We start from the raw sequence: 12613 nt of genomic DNA on the forward strand, positions 1-12613 counted from the left end.
TTGTTCAGAAAGGAAATGAGAGACACAGAGACAGAGACAGAGGGAGATACATTAGCCTTCTATAATAAAGTAGTTCATGGCACAATTAAAATGATGTAGTAGAAAAGTAACATGATATGCTGAATTTAAATAACGAAAGCTGATTAAGGAGGACATCAGAATTAAATGCTTGATGGAATTGATATAACCAATCCAAGATGGCTGCCCCAGGTTTCAGCTGAGAAGTTTTGCCAACCATTGATATTTTCCAGGCAAATTTGTTGATAGATAAAACATTTTTATAGACTTTCCATTATTTCTTGTAGCCATCAGTTTTTAATTTTCTCTTTCTAGTTAATATACTTGTGTATAATTTAAACAGAAAACTGTTCTGTTTCATCATAAAAGATTTGCCCGTTACTTTGGCTGCGTAAATCAAGTGGACAGCGAAACATTCTCAAACTTGTTTTTTTAAGGCATTTGTTGACAACAACAGGAAAGGAGATCACAGACACCGCCAATAAGCGTGGACATCAATTATTTTTTAATTGTATAGGAGTACAGTACACTAATTAAAACTAGTATATCTTGCAATGCCAAAGGCAAAATTAATTATTAATTTTTATTAATATTCAGAAGTAGCACAAGGAATGCATTAATAAAGATTTGGAGGTTGCGACTGAGATCTTGTTTAGCTTTATAGTTTAGCAAAAAAAAGATACGTTAGCTAAATCTGAATCACGAAGCAAGCAAGGGAGAGATTGTATTTATTGGCATGGAGCATACTCTTTAGAGTGGTGATTTAGTGACAGAAGAGGAGATGGAGAGGGAGATTATTTGAAAATCCCAAATGCTTGTCTACAACTGTTTGACTTGACAACTCCACATTCACGTGTTAAATTGCTATTGTTACCGTGGATACTTTTGGTTATTAAATTGGATATTTTAGTTAAGCCATCTTGATTTGACATTCAATAATTCATTTAGCAGCCTTGCTCAGAATGTATCCTGCTCACCAAATCCAAAAAGGCTAGAATAAGCTTAAGGCCCCTGTGGAAGCTTTGAATGAATTCTTCCTCTTCTTTTCACAGTCACCAACAACATAGGTCTCTGGAACTTTCTTGTATCTTCTGCAGCCCCAAAGGTAAGAGCAAGTCAGTAACATTTCCTGGATGTGGTCATCAACCAAGCAGATATATAGTTGCTATGAATTTAAGGTGTGGGTGGATGGGCCGCCATTTTGAATTTCATTTGATTTCAGATGGTTTAGTTCATGAAGAGCCTGATAGAAACCTTTGTCGTGCATTCTCCCTCAAAATGGATAGACACAGCTGCACCTGCATATTCTCCCCACTGGACCCGATATCTATGGTAAAATTTTCAACTAAGCCAGAAATAGATGCAATAGGTGGATGGGGCCTGGAATCCTAAATCCGTCTCTGCGAGTATTTTCTCTTTTCATGTGCCTACCCCACTCTCTTGGTACAATGTTATAGATTGCTCTGAGGAGGCTCAATTCTCTCTGCCCTGGTGATGAAGTCACTGAATCAGTTCACCATGGGGAACATGAAGACACACGCAGCCCAATTCTTCCTATTCACGGATCTTCAAGGAGTGCAAAGGAGGGGAACAGAGCAGTAACAGCTATAATGAAACTATCAGAAGCATTAAGAAAAACTGTACAGTATAGCATATGCACAGTTCAGGCCTTTTCTTCACACCTCAGAATGCAACAGGATTACCCGTCAAACTCAATCTGTTGCCACACCAATGGGAATATACTTTTCTGAGGAAAGACTGTTTTCACCTGATGAGTCCACCATCCGATGCATGTCTCCTGTGAGGCTGATGGAATCCCCCCTATTACAGGAAAAGACCATATTGTTCAGTCGTGTACTGGAAGCTTCCCTGCAGAAAACACAGAAAGGTGAATCTGCCCCTTGTTTCAACAACCTCAATGTGCCCAAGTGTTCCCAGAAGCTTGGAATTACTATACATTTGGAAACACCAAGAACAGCCGAAAGGCCATATTGACTCTTGCCATGCTTTCTTTACCTTTTCTACCAAAATTCCAAGGGAAGAAACTGCCTATATTTAAGGTACACCTATATCGAGGAAGTGACCTCTTTCAGGTAATGATGGACTGGGCAATCCATGGAGACAGTTTCTACCCTCCAGGATGGCACGTTCTCCAGTGCAAGATGATTGTACAAATGACAAGAATAAAACAGACAAAATAGATTCCTGTCCTGAGGCCCTAAATGATAATATTAATACTGTTATTGAAGGTTTGCAGGGCATTTTACATGCTTGATATTTGATTCTCACAATAACCATGGGGGTAAGTGCTACAGGGGCACAGTAGATAGAAGGCCAGGCCTGGAGTCAAGAAGACCTGAGTTCAAATCTGGCCTTGGATACTTATTAGCTGTGTGACCCCGGGCAAGTCACTTAACCCTGTTTGCCTCAGTTTCCTCATCTGCAAAATGAGCTGGAGAAGGAAATGGCCAACCACTCCAGTATCTCTGCCAAGAGAACCCCAAATGGAGTCATGAAGAGTCAGACATAACTGAAGTTATTGAACAACAACAGCAAAGAGCCGTGGGCTTTGTCACCTCCATTTGGAGGATAAGGAACCTGAAACTCAGAGAATCTTAGTGATTTGTGTGGGATTACATAGCCAGTAAGTGACTAGTGTGAGTCCCATGATCCAACCACTAGGATATTTGGCCAAATGCATCTTTGGATACCAGATCTACTGATGAGCAGTGATGTGTTACAGGTGAGGGGTAAATCTCAGTGGTTCCATTTCTCTTGCTGCCCTTGATTGGGAAAGGAATATGGTACAAATATTCTGTGGAGGAATTGAGTATGGATAGACAGATGAAACACTCATTCATTACCATTTATTACTATGTACTGGGCAACGTTCTAAGCATTTAAAAAATATTAGCTCATTTGATCCCCACAGCAACTCTAGGAGGTAGGAGCTAGTATGATTTCTATTTTACAGTTGAGGAGACTGAAAGGGACAGAAGTTAAGTGAATGTTCCAGGGTCAATAAGAATCAGAAACTGGTTTTGAACTCGGATCTTCCCGACTCTGTCCCCGGCACCACCCATCTGTCCAATTGAGTGACTGTTTCCAGAATCGAGAGTGATGCTCTCAAAATGGAAGGATCCAACCTGCCAAGTATCAGTATTCCGAGAGGTCAAGGCCTATCAAGACTGGTTTTGGCCCTGTGCCTTCAAATAGCAAATAAATAAACAAAAAGCTAGTTATCGTCTGAGTGTCATTCTCTGGTTAGATCATCTCTCCTGCAATATTCTTAGTTGTCAGTTTTGATTGATCCTCATGTTTGGAGAGTTTCCAACACTACACTTTATTTTTTTATGGGCAGGTGGTATCTACAGGGCACTCACTGAAGCAAGAAATAGGCAATTATCCTGACAAATAAAGAATTTTTATTTTCAATTTGACTTATTTGTTTTCCTCATTTACAAGAATCCAGTCATCACCATTATCATCATAAATATTGGCTTTAAGATTTACAAAATATTTTACATATATTTCCTCATTAGATGATCAGAACCTTGTGCAGTAGGTGCTATTATGCCCAATTTGAAGAAGAGGAAAAGGGAGGCCCAGTGACTTGCCCAAAGTCACACGGTTAATAAATGTGTCCAAGGCAGTAGTGGAATTCAGGCCTTCTAACTACAAGTCCCTCTCTCTGCTCCTTATATCATGTTGCCTAGCATTAAAATATTCCCTGCCCCCAAGCCCATCATGCTGTGGGGAAGAGGTAGGAAATAAAAAAAAATCTGTTTACAAAACATATGGTCTAATTGGGGAGACAAGCCTAACAGAACTAAAACAATTATAGCAAAATAAAAGAGGATTTAATTAATTGTTCATAGCTTTTGACTAAGTCTTTAGAAAGAAAGAAAAGGGAGAGGTCAGTGGTAGTCAATCTTCAAGCATTTATTAAGTGCTTATTATGTGACAGATACTGTGACTAAATGCCATGGATATAAAGAAGGGCAAAACGTGATCATGTCCTCAAGTAGGTCATATTCTAATGGGAACAGCAACATGCAAAATAACTAGCTATCAACATATATAATTTGCTTACATGTAAATACATATTTGGGTGCTAGGTAGCACTGGGCTTGGAAGCAGGAAGACTCATCTTCAAGAGTTCAAATCCTGCCTCAGACACTTACTAGCTGTGTGAATCTGAGCAAGTCACTTAACCCTGTTTGCCTCAGTTTCCTCATTTGTAAAATGAGCTGGAGAAGGAAATGTCACACCACTCCAGTATCTTTGCCAAGAAAACCCTAAATGGGGTCACAAAGAGTCTGACATGACTGAAATGACTCAAAAAAACCAAAATATACACATATGTGTGTGTATATATATATATATATATATATATATATATAAAATTATATGAGCATGTACAGACATGTATACCAACACACACATACACTCATACTCAGTGCAAATGGAAGTTAATCTCAAGTGGTAGTGTTGGAAGTGGAGGGAATAATGGAGGGAATCAGAAAAGACCTACAGAAGCTCAAAATTAAGTTGAGTCTTGAAGGAAACCAGGAAAGCTAGGAGTCAGAGGAGGGGAGAAAGAATGTAGGGTTAAAATATAAAGGCCATATGCTGCCAGGGCTGCAAAGGACTTTAGAGGTCACCTAGTCTAGATGGGACAATTGAGGTTCAGGGAGGTTAAGTCGGTTGTTAAATATCCAATGGGAATGAATGGAGTCAGGACCTGAGCTCATCTCCTAACTCCCCATTTTGTGCTCTATAATGGCCTTCTGGTATAAACTCATCCTACGTGTCCCCTAAAACAGAGGGAAGAAAATAATCAGACTGTGTCTTGACCCCAACAGATGAAATCTTGGCTCATCTGGGCCCTTTTCATCTTTACTTTTAGTTACATGAGAATATTTCTTTAAACACATAGTGGAAGCAGCTTTTTTTTTTTAACAGTCAGTGTTTTAGGAGTCCTTGAGATTTTGTTTATTAGACTAAGGGAAAAGTTAAGGGCATCAAGGATTATACTCATAGGAACATAAGGGTTTGAGTTTAGGGAAATTATTACATGTATACAATGGCAGGAGCTGACCCCAAACCCTGCTTTCAAAGCCAGTATCAGGCTGTTTCGCTGTGTGAGGTACAGATGTCTGTGGAGAGATGGGTAGGCCTCACTCTTCCCAATACTGAAGTTAAGCAAATGAAAGAGACTAATGTTCTCGAAGGCCTCATCTTGATTATATAAAGAACTCCTTGGCAGGAGTACCTCCAGTACCTAATGTGGATCTCAAAAGCATGTCTTACTAATAATGTTTAGCCCTTGTCTGGAGAAAACCTCAGAAGTTTTACAGCTGCAGAAAATCAGATGTTTTCTCAGGAATTTACTAGAGCTGTTCTGAACTGCTCCCCCTCTCCAAGAAGTCACACAAGCACCCTTTCCCTGCTTTTGCTGAAATATTCCTCCTTCAGGTTTCCCTGTTCACCTGTTCATTGCTTGGATGGATAAGGAGGTTGTGTTGACACTCACCTCCTGGTCAACTGGTCTTTCCCAACTGGCAGGCTGTCACCTTAGCTCACTGAAGCCACTGGTCAGTGGCCAGGCACTGAACAGTTATTAGCTTGCTCACAAGCTGACCATCACTAATCCCTGACTTGTTACTGGTCAGTTCAGCTCAAACATTCCAACCAGATGTGTACAACAGACTCAACGTTAGGGCTGGACTTAGGATCAGAAGACCTGAGTTTAAGCCCGAGCTTCACCATTTACTAGCTCTATGTCTCTTCCTACCCCTGAGCCTCAGGTTTTCTCATTTTTAAACTTAATTGTTGCTGCCCTGACCATCTCTAATGACTGTTGAATACACCCTTGAAACATAATTTTTTTTTAAATTGGCTGGAGATAAGATCATGTTATGAAACCTGAGAAATAGTTTCTCTCTCCTCTAATAGCTAATAATAGCCAGCATTTATATAGCCCTTACTATGTGCCTGGCATTGTGCTAAGTACTTTAGAATTATTAACTCATTTGATCCTCACAGTAACCCTAGGAGATAGGCGCTATTATTATATCCCCATTTTACAGATGAAGAAACTGAGTCAAACAGAGGTAAAGTAACTTGTCCAGGGTCACACAAATGGTAAGTGTCTGATTTTGATTTGAACTCAGGTCTTCCTGACTCCAGGCCCTTTGCTCTATCCATGTGCCCATTAGCTGTCTTGGAACTCCAGTGTCTCACAGAGCTTTACACCTCTGATGATACGTCTCTTTCTACTTTGCATTAGAACTATTTGTGTCCAACTCCTTAAGGGAAATGACAAGGTGCTATTTGCATTGAGAAAAAATATAACTCTGCCCTATTCCTACCTCATGATTGCATCCCTATTATGGCAAAGGAGTTAAGGTGGGAAGGGCAAAGAATTGTCTTCTCCACGTGTAAATGCAAAGTGTCCCTTTCCCAATTATAAGAATCCATTCTGATCTTAACAACTTTTCTCTCTGATACCCAACTACTTACTGGCCAAATACTTTTCTCCATTTCATAATTCAGTTACTGGCTGGTACTGCTAGCTATTAACCTGATCTTAGTCAACCAATAGGATCAGGATCTGGGAGTCTAATGTCTACCCTGTCTGTTATGGTACTTCACTCCACTGAACAAAAGTGCCAGGGAAGGGCCACCTTTATGAGGCTGAGAGAGTATAAACCCTTCTATCTCCCAATTCAGCATCTCTCTGTGCCCACACCAACTTTTATTCTAGGGAGTTTGGTTAGTTTGAATTTGCCCAATCAAAATCAGCTTTGAGACTTCATCCTATCACAGCCCAACTTTTCCCCTGAACTTGCTATGTTTCGCTAAGCTTCAATCATATGACCTGGCATATTGGAGAAATATGGAAACCCCCAATAAGAACAAGGAGACATGCTCAGATAAAGTATACAGCTTACTCTTGGCAAAGACTAAATAAAGGCAATAAATAATGCATCTAAAACATCTACCATGTGGCTATGTATGCTACGCAAAACTTCTCTGGACAGTACATCAGTCATTCCAAACCCCAGAAGTTCTATGAAAGACTTATGTAAATTCTTCTTTTCCTTCTCATAACTCCCACAATCGCTTTTCCAATGAGTGAACAAAAGAGTACTGACATGAGGCCTTACTTCCCAGCTATCCAGTAGCCATCCAGAAAATTAGTCATTAGATGAAGATTCAAGACTTCTGAGCCCAGGACTTGTCTTCTTCTTGTGTTATGGAATATGCATTTGGGATCTGGTGCTTGTCCATTTGATGACCTATCACCAAGAGGGACTTCTGCTGTGTCTGGCTAGTGCATCCTTCATTATTCATGGAAGAGAGGGGACAGATCAAACAGCAGGCTTTAGGGAGGAGAGTCTGCCACCATTGCATTCAGGCATCTTAATGAACTTGGAAGCTTGGTTCACATTCCCGAGGTCAAGAGGTATATCACACCCCCGCTCTCAGTCTTGGAGTCTTTAAGCTTGTCTGGAACACTTCCTCTTTGATGCCTCCTCTTTCATTCTTTTTTTTCCTTTAAAGCATTATTTATTTCTTTAATATTTTTAGTTTTCAGCATTAATTTTCACAAGAGTTTGAATTACATATTTTGTTCCCATTTCTACCCTCCCCCCCACTACAAGATGGCATATATTCGGATTGCCCCGTTCCCCAGTCAGCCCTCCCCTCTGTTACCCCACTCCCCCCATCCCCTTTTCCCTTACTTTCTTGTAGGGCAAGATAGATATTTATGCCCCATTGCCTGTTTATCTTATTTCCTACTTGCATGCAAAAACTTTTTATTTTGAACATCTTCTTTTAACACTTTGAGTTCCAAATTCTCTCCCCTCTTCCCTCCCCACCCACCCTCCCTAAGAAGGCAAGCAATTCAACATAGGCCACATGTGTATGATTATGCAAAACCCTTCCACAATACTCATGTTGTGAAAGACTAACTATATTTTACTCCTTCCTATCCTATCCCCCTTTATCCAGTTTTCTCCCTTGACCCTGTCCTTTTTCAAAAGTGTTTGCTTTTGATTACCTCCTCCCCCTGTCTGCCCTCCCTTCTATCTTCCCCCCTTTTTTATCTTCTTCCTCCTTCTTTTCTGTGGGGTAAGATACCCCATTGAGTGTGTATATTATTGCCTCCTCAGGTCAAATTAGATGAGAGCAAGGTTCACTCATTCCCCCTCATCTGCCCCCTCTTCCCTCCCAACAGAAGTGATTTTTCCTGCCACTTTTATGCGAGATAATTTACCCCATTCTATCTCTCCCTTTCTCCCTCTCTCATTATATTCCTCTCTCATCCCTTAATTTTAGTTTATTTTTTTTATATCATCCCTTCATATTCAACTCACCCTGTGCCCTGAGGTCTCATGAATTATACACATCATCTTTCCATGTAGTATGTAAGCAATACAGTTCAACTTTAGTAAGTCCCTTACGATTTCTCTTTCATGTTTACCTTTTCATGCTTTTCATGATTCTTGTGTTTGAAAGTCAAATTTTCTATTCAGCTCTGGTCTTTTCACTGAGAAAGCTTGAAAGTCCTCTATTATATGGAAAATCCATATTTTGCCTTGGAGCATGATACTCAGTTTTGCTGGGTAGGTGATTTTTCATTTTAATCCTAGCTCCATTGACCTCCAGAATATCATATTCCAAGCCCTTCAATTCCTTAATGTAGAAGCTGCTAGATCTTGTGTTATCTTGATTGTGTTTCCACAATACTCAAATTGTTTCTTTCTGGCTGCTTGCAGTATTTTCTCCTTGATCTGGGAGATCTGGAATTTGGTGACAATATTCCTAGGAGTTTTCTTTTGGGGATCTTTGTCAGGAGATGATCGGTGGATTCTTTCAATTTCTATTTTACCCTCTGGCTCTAGAATATCAGGGCAGTTCTCCTTGATAATTTCTTGAAAGATGATATCTAGGCTCTTTTTTGATCATGGCTTTCAGGTAGTACAATAATTTTTAAATTCTCTCTCCTGGATCTATTTTCCAGGTCAGTGGTTTTTCCAATGAGATATTTCACATCATCTTCCACTTTTTCATTCCTTTGCTTCTATTTTATAATATCTTGATTTCTCATAAAGTCACTAGCTTCCACTTGCTCCAATCTAACTTTTAAGTTAGTATTTTCTTCAGTGGTCTTTTGGACCTCCTTTTCCATTTGGCTGGTTCTGCCTTTCAAGGTATTCTTCTCCTCATTGGCTTTTTGGAGCTCTTTTGCCATTTGAGTTAGTCTATTTTTTAAGGTGTTGTTTTCTTCAGTATATTTTTCAGTATTTTTGGGGGTCTCCTTTAGCAAGTCATTGACTTGTTTTTCATGGTTTTCTTACATCCTTCTCATTTCTCTTCCCAATTTTTCCTCTACTTCTCTAACTTGCTTTTCCAAATCCTTTTTGAGCTCTTCCATGGCCTGAGACCAGTTCATGTTTTTCTTGGAGGCTTTTGATGTAGGCTCTTTGACTTTGTTGACTTCTTCTGGCTACATGTTTTGGTCTTCTTTGTCACCAAAGAAAGATTCCAAAGTCTGAGTCTGAATCTGAGCCCGTTTTTGCTGCCTGGCCATGTTCCCAGTCAATTACTTGAAGTTGGGGTATGACTGCTTGTAGAGTAGAGAGTACTTTGTCCCAAGCTTGAGGGGATGCGCTGTTGTTTTCAGAGCTATTTATACACAGCCAGCTCTGTTACACCAGTGCTCCTCCTCCCCCAAGAACTGTCAACCCAAACAGGGACTCAGATCTTAAGCAGGTTCTGCATTCCTGGTCTGATCCACCACTTAATTCCTCCCACCGGGTGGGACTGGGGCCAGAAGCAACTGCAGCTGTAGTTCTGTAGCTGCACCACCCCTGCTGCGCCTGGGGCAGTGGCCAAACTGTGAACTCTTTTCACTCTGTCTCTGCAGCTTTTCCCACTAACCTTCTCTGTTGTCTTTGGTGTTTGTGGGTTGAGAAGTCTGATAACTGCCACAGCTCACTGATTCAGGGTGCTAGGGCCTGTTCCACCTGGCTCCCGGTCTGGTTGGTCTGGGCACAGCCCATGCTGGGCTCTGCTCCACTCTGCTCCCAGCTTCATGAGTGATAGACCTTACCCAGCCACCACCCAGGCTGTCCTGGGCTGAAGCCCTGCTTCCTTCTGCTATTTCGTAGGTTCTGCAGCTCTAGAATTTGTTCTGAGCCATTTTTTTATCATTGTTTGGAGGGTCCTGGGGGAGAACCCTAGGTAAGTCCCTGCTTTCCAGCTGCCATCTTGGCTCCACCCCCTCCCCCCCTCTTTCTTTCTTACTTCCATTCTTGCATTCTCTCAATTTTTCCTCTCTCCATTTATACTGAGAGGGCCATACAAAATACGAGGGATATTACAATAAATTACAAATGATCACAAAGTGCGAGGGAGTTTTAAGTAGCCTCATGCAGGGAAGGAAAGTTTAGACTTAAATTCTGGTAAAGATAATAGTTCACTCACTATACCTCCAAATGTGAACATTTATTAGTCTCATTTCAAAGTGCAAAGGTTGAGTTTGAGGGATTTTAAAAGTTGTTTTATCTTTGATGTAAATGATAATCAATCAACCACAATCGACCAACAAGCATTTACTAAGTGCTTACTATGTGCCAGGCACCATGCTAGGTGCTTGAGAAACAAATATCAAGAATGAATTAATTCCTACTCTCAGGGAGCTTATACTCTAATGGGAAAACAACAAATACTCATGGGGTATACATAGAATAAAAATAAAGGGAATACATCTAAGGTAGCTAAATATAAGGCAGTGAGTAACAAAAAGCACTGACAGATGGGGTTGGGGGTTGGGGAGGGAATCAAGAAAGGCTTCATGCAAAAGCCTATGCTTGTACTGATTCTTGAAGGAAGAGAGAGCTTCTATGAGGCAGAGGAGAGGAGTTGGTGCGTTCCAGGAATCTGTCCTTAGTCCACTCGGTGAATGTGAAGCTATTGTTTTTAAGAGAACGTGGGTAGAATTGTTCAAGTCTGAAGATGAGAGATGAAAGCATATGCCCTCAGCATTAGTGAGGGCTTGGCAGTATTCTATCCAAATATTTTGGACTGTATAGATATGTTCATGTAGATTGAGGCTTTCATTAACACGCTTTAAAAGTCTAGACTGTGGCACTGTGTAGACATACTGTTCAGATGATTGACTGGGCCTTACCCCTTTCCTTCAGATAGTGGAGACCTAGGTTTTGTTAAATGAAGAATTATGACTTTTCAGATTCAGTAAGGTTCTCGGAGACACATAACTGAAGAAAGGGCTATTTCTCTGTCTTTAGTGTTTATATTTTCCATTTACATGTATCGAATTAGCCAGATAATGGTTCAAATACAACTCCTAAATGCTCTTCAGAGCCTGGGATTAAAACAAAGGCATTATTCAATTTTTCTTTCTGAGTTGAAGCCTTTGGAAGATCCAGTCTTCCAGGGATTCTTCTCTCCCATGGGCTGGCATGCCACATATACATATGTGGGAGAGAGAGAGAGGGAGAGAGAGAGAGAGGGAGAGAGTGAGATTGGAGAGATTGAGAGAGAGAGAGAAGTGCATTTATTAGAATGTTCCAGGTACTGTGTTAGGGGCTGGGATTAGAAATGCAATCAAAAAAGACAGTCCATACCTTCAAGTAACTTACATTCTAATGAGGCAATGAATATATAAGGAGCTAGAAAATGGGGGTGAGAGGACTTTCTACAAGATGAAAAAGTCCAGAGCAGAGCCAGGTTTAAGGGAGCCTAGACCTGGTCAGAAACTGTACCCTCCTGTTCAAGGGGAGAAGTCACAGGTCACGGAAAATTTAGATCAATGTTGAGCAGCAATTTCCTTTTGGGGAGGTTGTTTGGATTGCACCTTCTCTGCACCATTTTGTCTCTTATTTGCTGATTCCATTGTTCTAGCTGGATGAGTTCAACAAATATTTATTAAACAAATGAGTAAGTGAATGGATGAATAAGTGAATAAGTAAGTGATGAAACTCTGAGTTCCAGGCCTATTTCCATTTGGTCTGAAGGAAGAGACTCATGGATGAGAGAGAATATGAGCCAACATTAGTAATGACATCAAAAGTGAAACCAACCCAGGCTGATGAAAGCAAAAGCTGTCAGGCAGGGCCCCTGGCACCGAAATCGGAAACATGCAGCTCCTTAGCACTTTTCTGAGAACTTTAAGCTGGGCCCTTAGGAAAATATTGTATTTCAAAGGCAGTACTTTCCTCCCTTTAGCAAGTTTTAAATAGGAGTCTACTATATCTGTGTATCTCTGAAATGAACATGGCTGGAGACCTTCTATCTAGAAGGAAGTTGTCACATTAAAGAATTTATTTTATTCCCTGATAGTGAATTTGCCAAGGAAAAAAATTGTCTTTCTGCCTTGGATTTGGAGAGAACCTTTCCTTCAAAGAATTCAATGCAATTTACTATCTATATCTCTCTAATCTACCTGGTATAGGGAGAATTGCCCTGAAATAAGAAGTAAGAGACCATTGGTTTTATTCCTGGCTCTGACAACTAACTCACTGAGTGGTGCTAAGGAAATCTCTTACCTACCTGGGTC

Source organism: Trichosurus vulpecula, chromosome 3, assembly GCF_011100635.1.
Source record: "Trichosurus vulpecula isolate mTriVul1 chromosome 3, mTriVul1.pri, whole genome shotgun sequence".
Lineage (NCBI taxonomy): Eukaryota > Metazoa > Chordata > Mammalia > Diprotodontia > Phalangeridae > Trichosurus > Trichosurus vulpecula.